Source organism: Gopherus evgoodei, chromosome 7 (assembly GCF_007399415.2).
Source record: "Gopherus evgoodei ecotype Sinaloan lineage chromosome 7, rGopEvg1_v1.p, whole genome shotgun sequence".
Lineage (NCBI taxonomy): Eukaryota > Metazoa > Chordata > Testudines > Testudinidae > Gopherus > Gopherus evgoodei.
In genome coordinates, this window is record NC_044328.1 from 79,274,137 (window position 1) to 79,283,643 (window position 9,507).

The 9,507-nt window shown below is 53.8% G+C and overlaps 1 non-coding gene across 1 annotated transcript; it reads left to right on the forward strand.

The window, feature by feature from the left end:
• The first annotated feature begins 7,353 nt into the window (after positions 1 to 7,353).
• TRNAN-GUU lies at positions 7,354 to 7,427 on the forward strand. Its single transcript has one exon. It is a non-coding gene; the product is annotated as a tRNA-Asn (tRNA).
• Positions 7,428 to 9,507: the final 2,080 nt, after the last annotated feature.

A 9,507-nucleotide genomic window follows, 5' to 3' on the forward strand; every position in this document is an offset into this window, starting at 1 on the left:
AGGGGCCACACATCTGGGACCCCTAACCCTAGCACCAGGGGCCCCATCCCTGGGGCCCCTAACCATAGCTCCCGGGGCCCTAACTGTGGGTCCCCTAAACCCAGCTCCATGGGCCCCATCCCTGAGGCCTCTAACGCTAGCTCCAGGTTTACGCTAACCATAGCACCAGGGGCCCTAACCATGGGTCCCCTATCCCTAGCTCCAGAGGTCCTACCAGTGGGACCCTTAATCATAGCTCCTGGAGCCCTACCCGTGCGACCCATAACCATAGCTGCAGTGCCTCTACCTGTGGTTCTCCTAACCCTTGCTCCAGAGGCCCTACCCATGAGACCTCTAACCCCTGTTCCAGGGGCCCTATCCCTGGGGCCCCTTTTTCTAGCTCCAGGGGCTCTACCCTTGGGCCCCCTAACCATCGCTCCAGGGGACCTACACGTGGAGCCCTAACCCTTCCTCCAGGGGCAGTAAACCCTAGTTGCAGAGGCCCTACCCTTGGGACCCCTAACCCAAGCTTGAGGGGTCCTACCCCTTGGGCAATCAGCCCTAGCTCCAGGGTCCCCACCCTTGGGACTCCTAACTCTAGCTCCAGGGGCCCCATGCCTGGGGTCCCTAACCATAGCTCCAGCGGCCCTACCCGTGGTGCATCTAACCCTAGCTCCAGGGCAAGGCCAGCTTTGGGCCGATTTGCCCGATTCCCAGGAATCGAGCCTCACGCCTTAGATATTTTTTTTTTAAAACTTCCCCCGGGTCCCTGGCTGCGATCTGCTCAGGAGTCTTCCGTGGTCCCGCTCCCTTGAGCAAAGCGCAGGATGGAACGCGGCAAGCCCCGTGGCCCCGGCTGGAGCCCGGCTGGAGCGTGGCAAGCCCCAAAGCCCCATCTCCCGGCTGGAGCTCTGGCCGGAGCGCGGCTAGCCCCACGGCCCCACTCTCCTGGCTGGAGTCCCGGCCAGAGGGTGGCAAGCCCCGAGGCCCCGCTCTGCTGGCTGGAGCTCTGGCCAGAGCACGGCAAGCCCCACGGCCCCGCTTTCCTGGCTGGAGCCCAGGCCGGAGTGCAGCAAGCCCCGTGGCCTTGCTCTCCCGGCTGGAGCTCCAGGCCTTTAAATAGCCTCCAGAGCCCTGGGGTAGTGAGGGGCTTCTGGGGCTATTTAAAGGGCCAGGGCTCCAGCTACCTCTGCCACCCCGGACCTTTAAATAGTTGCCAGAGCCCCTCCACCCCCATGCATTCCCCAGGGCTCCCACAACAATTTAAAAGGTCCAGGGTGGGGTAGAAGCTGGGGAGCCCTGGGCCCTTTAAATAGCCCCAAAGCCCTGGGATAGCAGGGAGCTTGGGGGCAATTTAAAGGGCTGGGGCTCCAGCTGCCTCTGCTGCACCCCCTGCCCTGCCCACACCAGCCCTGCTCCCCCTGCCTGCAGCCAGCTCTGCACCCCGTGCCCATAGCCAGTCCCTGTCAAACCCCCTGCCCTGTCTCCAGCCAACCCCTGCTGCACTCCCCTGCCTGAAGCCAGCTAGTCTCACACTCCTCTGTCTCCAGCACTACCAACCCCTGCTGCATCCCTCCACGGCCCTGCCTGAAGCCAGCCCGCCCCACACACCCCCTATCTCCAACCAGCCCCACACCCCTTGCCCTGCCTGCAGCCTGACCCTACCTCCAGTCAGCCCCTGCCCTGCCTCTAGCCAGCCCCATGTCCACTTGTGCCCTGCAGTTCCCAGGGCAGTAACCCTGCACACCTGCTTCAATTAGGGGGGCAGGGAGCAGCTGGGACCCACACATGTGAAATGGCAGTCATTAATAACCAATCAACAGCATATATGATGCAATGTACATAATATATAATTTTATTATTTATATAGTTATGGAAAGAAATGAAAGGCTTTTTTTTCCACTTTTTTTTTAAGTCATCCCTGCCAGGGCCCCGCCGAAAATGTTCGAATTGGGCCCCGCACTCCCTAAAGCCGGCCCTGCTCCAGAGTCCCTACTCATGGGGCCCTAACCCTAGCTCCAGGGTCCCTACCCGTGGGACCCTTAACTCTAGCTCCAGATGCCCTACACGTGGGACCCATAATCCTAGCTCCAGAGGCCCTATCCCTGTGGCCCCTAACCCTAGCTCCAGGGGCCTCAATCCTGGGCCTCCTAACCCTAGCTTCAGGGTTTCTACCCGTCGATCCAGAAACCCTAGCTCCAGGGGCGCCACTCCTGGGACCACTAACCCAAGCTCAAGGGCCCAATCCCTGGGTCCCAAACCCTATCTCCAGGGGCCCTAAATGTGGGGCCCCTAACCCTAGCTGCAGAGACCCTACCCATTGGACCTCTAACCCAGCTCCAGGGGCCCTACCCCTGGGGCCCCTAACCCAAGCTCCAGGGGCTCTACCTGTGGGACCCCTAACCTTAGCTGCAGGGTTCCTACCCTTGGGACCACTAACACTAGCTACAGAGGCCGTACCCACGGCACCCCTAACCCTTGCTCCAAGGGCCAAACCCCTGGGGCCCCTAAATCTAGCCCCAGGGTCTCTACCTGTGGGGTCCCTAACCCTAGATCCAGGGGCCCCACTCCTGGAACTCCTAACCCTAGCTAATGGGCCCAGTCCCTGGGGACCCAAACCCAATCTCCAGGGGCCTTACCCGTCTGGTCCCTTACCTTAGCTCTAGGGGCTCTACCTGTAGGACCACTAACCCAAGTTCCAGGGGCCCTACCCATGGGGACCCTGTCCCTCAATCCAGGGGAGCCACCCTGGGGCCCCTAACCCTTGCTCCAGGGACCCAAACCGTGGGACCCCTAACATTAGGTCCAAGGGCCCTACCCCTGGGGCCCCTAACCCTAGCTCCAGGGGCCCTACCCGTGAGACCCCCTTACCCTGGCTCCAGGGACCCTACCTGTGGGACTCCTAACCCTAGCTGCAGAGGCCCTAAACATGCGACCCCTAACTCTAGCTTCAGGTGCCCTTCCCCTGCGTCTCCTGACCTTAGCTCCAGATGTCATACCCGTAGGGCCCCTAACCCTAGCTCCAGGGGCCCCTCCCCATGTACCCCTACACGTAGCTCCAGGGGCCCCATTCCTGTGGCCTTTTATCCTAGCTCCAGGGGCACTACCCGTGGGACACCTAACCATAGCTACAGAGTCCTTACTCGTGGGACCCCGAGCCCTAATTCCAGATGCGCTACCCCTGGGGCCCCTAACTCTTGCTCCAGGGGCCATACCAGTGGGGCCGCTAACTCTAGCTCCAGGGGCCTTACCCATAGTTCCTCAAACCCTAGCTCCAGAGGCCCTACCCCTGGGACCCCTAACCCTAGCTCCAGTGGCCCTACCTCTTGGGCCCCTTACCAAAGATCCAGGGTCCCTACCCCATGGGCCTCTAACCTTTCTCCAAGGGCCCTATCCATAGGGCTCTTTCCCTTGCTCCAGGGAGCCTACCCGTGGGACCCTTAACCCTAGCTCCAGGGGCCCCACCCCTGGAAACCCAAACACTACCTCAAGGGGCCCCACCCATGGGAACACTAACCCTAGCTACAGGGGTCCCACCCCTGGGGATCCTAACCCTAGCTCCACTGGCCCTGTCCATGGGGCCCCTAATCCTACCTCCAGAGGCCACATCTCTGGGGCTCCTAACCTTAACTCCAGGGTCCAATGTGTGAGGCCCCTAACCCTAGCTCCAGCTGCCCTATGCATGGGGTCCATATCCCTAGCTCAAGGGCCCCTTCCCTTGGGGCCCCTAACCCTAACTCCAGGTGTCCTACCCATGGGGCCTCTAACCCTAGCTCCAGGGGCCCAACACATGGGAGTCCTAACCTAGGTCCGTTGGCTCTGCCTGTTGGCCCCCTAACCCTAGCTCCAGGGGCCCCTGAAACACCCGGGAAAATGTTTTTGACCCTTCAGGGATTGGGAGCTCTGCCAAGAATGCAAATGCTTTTCAAAGACTGCAGGGACTGTGGGATCGCTGGAGTCCTCAGTCTCCCCTCCCTCCCTCCATGAGTGGCCAATTGATTCTTTGGCTTTCCGTTACGCTTGTCATGCAGCATTGTGCTGAGTCCTGGCCGTGGACTCTGTCTATCATAGCCTGGAGATTTTTTCAAATGATTTGTCATTTCGTCTTCTGTAACGGAGCTCGGATAGAACAGTTTTGTCTCCCCATACAGCGATCAGATCCAGTATCTCCTGTACAGTTCATGCTGGAGCTCTTTTTGGATTTGGGACTGCATTGCCACCCGTGCTGATCAGAGCTCCACGCTGGGCAAACAGGAAATGAAATTCAAAAGTTGGCGCAGCTTTTCCTGTCTACCTGGCCATTGCATCCGAGTTCAGATTGCTTTCCAGAGCAGTCACAAGGGTGCACTGCGGGATACCGCCCGGAAGCCAATACTGTCGAATTGTGGCCACACTAACCCTAATCCGACATGGCAATACCGATTTCCGCGCTACTCCCTTTGTCGGGGAGGAGTACAGATATCGGTATTAAGAGCCCTTTATATCATTGTGTGGACGGGTGCAGTGTTAACTCGGTTTATCGCTGCTAAATTTGGTTTAAACGCGTAGTGTAGACCAGGCCTAAGAATGCAGCTGTTTGACCTACAAACAACGACAAAGTAAAACCTGCAAGAGCAGCCTTTCAACTCAGAGGTCTAATAATAAGATGTTACTAATAACTGACGAAAGAGTTACAAACAACTCAAAACCATACTCAGTACAAACCAAACGGGAACACAGACAACACCACTTTTCTTCGCTGCTCTTCCACCATTATTTTCTCCCCATAGGGAGCTCCACCGTTCCTAGCGGTTCAGTGCCACAATAACAGGGTGATATGTGCACTGGGTGGAGGAAGCTGCTACTCCATGTTCCTATTCCAAAATCAGTTTAATAGCTAGTCCTGAGATAGAGGAAGTATCAGTTATTAAAGTCATAAGAGCTAATTTAACATGGTGATTCCAGCCAATGTTAAAATGATCTAACATTCAGGTTAATAGAAACATTTCTAGTGCTCTGCATAGAATGCTTAAATGATGCAAAAATAGCAAGTTGGTTTAAAAAGTCATAAAAGGGACATCATCCCTAATCTGACACTTGGTGAAATGTAAGTCTAGAACACACAATCGATTTGGGGATTGTGCCCTGCTTCTTAACAGTCTGCCCTGAGGTGCCACTCGCAGTCACAAGCTACTCCACATGGCTTGGGCCCTCTCATGGTCCATAACTGGTTAGCAGCTTGGAAAGAAAGAGCAGGACTAAATAGTCAGTTTTTGCAGTGGAAAAGGGTAAATAGCAGGCTTCCAAAGTATGAGACGAGACAACAGACATTAGGGCTGGTTAGTTAAGACAAGACCGTACAGCACCAGTTCTCAACCAGGTGTCTGCCAAAAGAAACCAGGCTTGACCCACCTCGTCAAGCCACCAAGCCTGCCTGTCTGCCTTGTAGGGGGAAGAAAGGGCACAACAAAAAATTGCAGCATCAATGCAGAAGAGAGAACTCTTCCCCTGCCTCACAGCCACTGACTCCCTGAACAGGAATAGCAAAAGTCCAGCCACAATTCTACTTTCTTTCCACTACAAGAGATAATGGTCTCACAAAATTAGGATGGGGTGTGGGAGCTGCTTTCCTGAGATAGTCCTGCTGCTGCCCATGTGCACGGCAGACAGAACTGAGTCAGCAAGCCAGAGAGTTTTCATTGCTTGATGGCCCACAAGAAGAAGAGACAAGCACTTGTGTATCAGAGAACTGCTTTGAGCCATTGACCTCTGGGTTATGGGCCCAGCACACTTCTGCTGCACCACTCTGCTGGCTCTTTACTGCCCCTGCCATGCAGCCTGCCACTATCGGTATTAGTGCCTTACGAGCTTGTGCGCTGGCAAAGCGGATGCGCAGGCTGCTAGGCAGCTGCCCTGGTCACAGGATTTTACAGCGTCTACAGGGTAAAAGGGATCTCTTTGGGGTTTGGACCCCACCGGGAGCTGGGTAGCTGAGCGCCGGAGACGGGAGCACTTCTTAAACTGTTCTCAGTTAAGCCTTCAGCTGGTGGGGGACGAGGTTCAGCCTTGGATCCGTGTCTGCAGCAGGCAAGCGCCTCTGGCTCAATCGGCCCCCCTCGCTGTCTTAGCAGACTAAAACCCGGAGCAAACGCACACGCCTTGCAAAGGAAGAGGAGCCGGGATCTCGAACAAATGTCAACATTTTATTAAGATGACGTTCAAAGAAAAAAAAAGGGTACGGTACAGCGTTTAGGCGCAGAAGTTTCTGGTGATCAGGGAACAACGTACAGATTACCCGGGGGTGCGAAGTTCGGTTTAAGATCGGGTGGCATAAGGAATACATAATCTGCAATAGCCCCGACTGGGATAAAGGTTAACGTACAGACACTGAGTTAGGAGGGTATGTTGTCCATGTGAGGGCTCTGTTCAGGTGTGGAGTATAACCAGCGGATACGACGATGAGGATGGATTGACCCGCATTTGGTGAGTTTGAACGTTCAGTGTTTTTTAATCTTTCCACAATCTAGTTTAAGCAGGGTCGCTATGAACTCTACCCTGCCATCTGTTGGTGATCTGTTGTAAAGGCCTTTTGAGGCTGCTGTCATTTGCATGGTTCCACCCACCCCGGATTGCATGATGGGAGTGCTTGTCCAAAGGGTCATTTCAGCTGCTGTGGGATCCCCAGTCTCTTTGTTCTTGGGCAGGAGTAATGCAGTAGTATTTCGCTGTTCGTTTTGGATCAAGGAGAGAGTAACTGTAGCTGGCATTTGAGGCCTGAGAGCTTCACCCTCGCCTGAAAAGTACTCATCATTAAGGGGTATGGGTTCCCAATGCCCAAGGCTGTGGAGGCTGGAATAGATGTTTGTTTGGCAGCCCGTGGCCGTGCCTGCCTTGATTGATTTTCTGTCAGGTGTCTAAAGACAGAGGTTTTTTGAATATCTTAGAGTTGGTTGTTAGTGCTGAAGTTCCTTGTTTAAGTTTTACTATTAGATTTCTTCCACAGTATATTTTGGTGTTGAAAAGTAAAAAGGTGCTCTGTGTGTGCTGTTATGGAATGAGGTAACAAAGGTTGGTTGCAGAGAGGGTGCATCTGCCCCAAAGAGGTTTGCCTGTCCCTCCCCAGCTCTGGTTGCAGAGTCCAGAATTTGCATAAACTCATCCCCTGACCTGTGACTACAAGCTTGCACTGCTAACTCTTCCAGCAAAACAGGCCAAAGAAAGTGTATGCAAGTGCTGTACTGCAGCCGCCAGTGCTATTTTTGGTTCCTTCCCACAGATCTTTCACTCCACACCAGTCCAGTTCCTTGCTGTTGCTTGTCCACCACTGCATACAATGCTAGACTGTACCCTGAGCTGATTCCTGACTTTTGTGCTACATACAGCCTTGCCCTCTGTGTCTCTGTGGCGCAAATGGGTTAGCGCGTTCGGCTGTTAACCGAAGGATGGTGGTTCGAGCCCACCCGGGGACGCGTGAGCCTGGCTACTTCGTTGCTTCCCCGAGGCCTGCAGGGAGCCTCCAAAGCCCATCTTGCTGCCTCTTGGCCCTCAGTGCTTTCAGCTGGTGGCCCAAAGAGCGTGCTGGATGCCATTCGAAACCCGTCTCCAGCAGCCGTGCCGCGAGGCTCAGGCTTAATCCTCGAGGCTGAGCACAAAAACTTCCAGCCGGGAACCATTTTAGCTCCCTTCCCGCCTCCGCCAAAGCGCAAGGGAGAAGGGGACGAGACACGCCTGTTCAAGACGCCTCACTCCCACTTCCCTGTAGGCTGTGCAAAGCTCTTGGCCTGCCTCATGCCGCTCAGGAAAGAAGCACCATGCTGCCCAAGCCTGAGTCACGTGCGCAGCCGGCCCGCCCCGCTGACGGCGCGCAGCAGCCACGCGAGTCAATGGCAGGTCGAATTGGGATCCTCGGCTCTTTCCCCTGACAGCCACACAGCGCTGCCTAGCATCCCGAGAGCCTGCCTTGTGTTCTCCCACAGCAGCCGCCGCCCGCCAATATGGGTGGGAAAAGGGGACCAGGAAGCACTGCAGCCTCATTCCAGGACAGGAGGCCCTCCCCATGCCCAGGTCTGCCTCTTGCCTTCAGCTCAGGCAGCCTCATGGCCTAGGCTCTTGGTGCTTTGCTGGTCACTGCCTTGCTGGAAGGCCCAGAGGAAAAAAACCAAGCACACGTGTAGCAGAGGATGGTTTTGATCTATTAACCTCTGGGTTATGGACCCAGCACACTTCCACTGCACTACTCTGCTGGCTCTTCTTGGTTGTGCCACCCAGCCACCACTATCCAGATTAGCGCCTTACGTGCTCTCACGCTGGCAGGCAGATACGCAGTCCTGCTAGGCAGCTGCCCTGGTCACAGGATTTTACAGCTTATACAAGTTAAAAGGGAACTATTTGGGGTTTGGACCCCATTGGGAGCTGGGTAGCTGAGTGCCAGAGATGGGACCACTTCTTAAATTGTTTTCAGTTAAGCCTTCAGCTTCACCCTCGCCTGAAAAGTACTCACCATTAAGGGGTATGGGTTCCAAATGCCAAAAGCTTGTGGGAGATAGGGATGGATGTCTGTGAGAGAGCGAGAGCGAGAGCAAGAGCGAGAGCGCTTTAGCTGATTTCCTTTTTGCTGTTCCTGGTATACAAAGACAGAGATCTTTTTGAATTGCTGTTAGTGTTGCAATCCCTCACCTTAAGTTTATGCCATTAGATCTCTTCTATGGTATATTTTGATTCTGAGAGATAAAAGATTGCTCTGTGTGTGGCATTATGGAGTAAGGGAGCAAATGTTGGTTGCAGAGAGGGGGCATATGCCACAAAAGTCCTGCCCCCCCAGCTGCAGTCCCTGAGTCCAACCTCCAAAATTTTCTTGTAGTCAGAGTGGAAAAGAGCATTTTACCCAACTATGAAGTTGTATACAACTTTCAGTGGGTAAGTGAGCTCAGAATCCACCAGTCTAAGTACATCTAAAATTCATACTTAAGTATTAGTGATCTTAGGGTCTGTAACATAGAACTGAATTGGTAACAAAACTACAAAAGCTTTATTTTTAAACTAGAACAGAAAAAAGGCCATAAAAAAGGCAGCTAAAAACTTTAAAAAAAGACATTACACTAACTTAAATATTCATTTCAATCGCTCAATTCACTATGCTTTGGAATCTATGTCCCTTGCCTAATGAGATATATTAGGTTCGGGTGATTCCCAAAAGCATGAACTGCTAAGTAACCGTTCTACTGTTCTTGATTCATATCACCAGATAACTACACTTTATTACTCCTGCCCTAATAAGAAAGAGATTGGGATCTCACAGCAGCCGAAAATGTCCATTTGGACAAGCACCCCCATCATGCAATGCGGGTGGGTTTGACCATGCAACATCAGCAACAAAAGACCTTAAACACATCACCAACAGATGTCAGGGTAGAGTTCATTCTGACCCTGCTTACATTCTCCCCACAGCCAAGAATTGATGGTCCTGGTAAATCACACTCCCTATTATACCAACTCATTGGTATTGAATGCTGAAGTCAGAGCTAGCAAAAGTAGCCACCCATCTCTTGC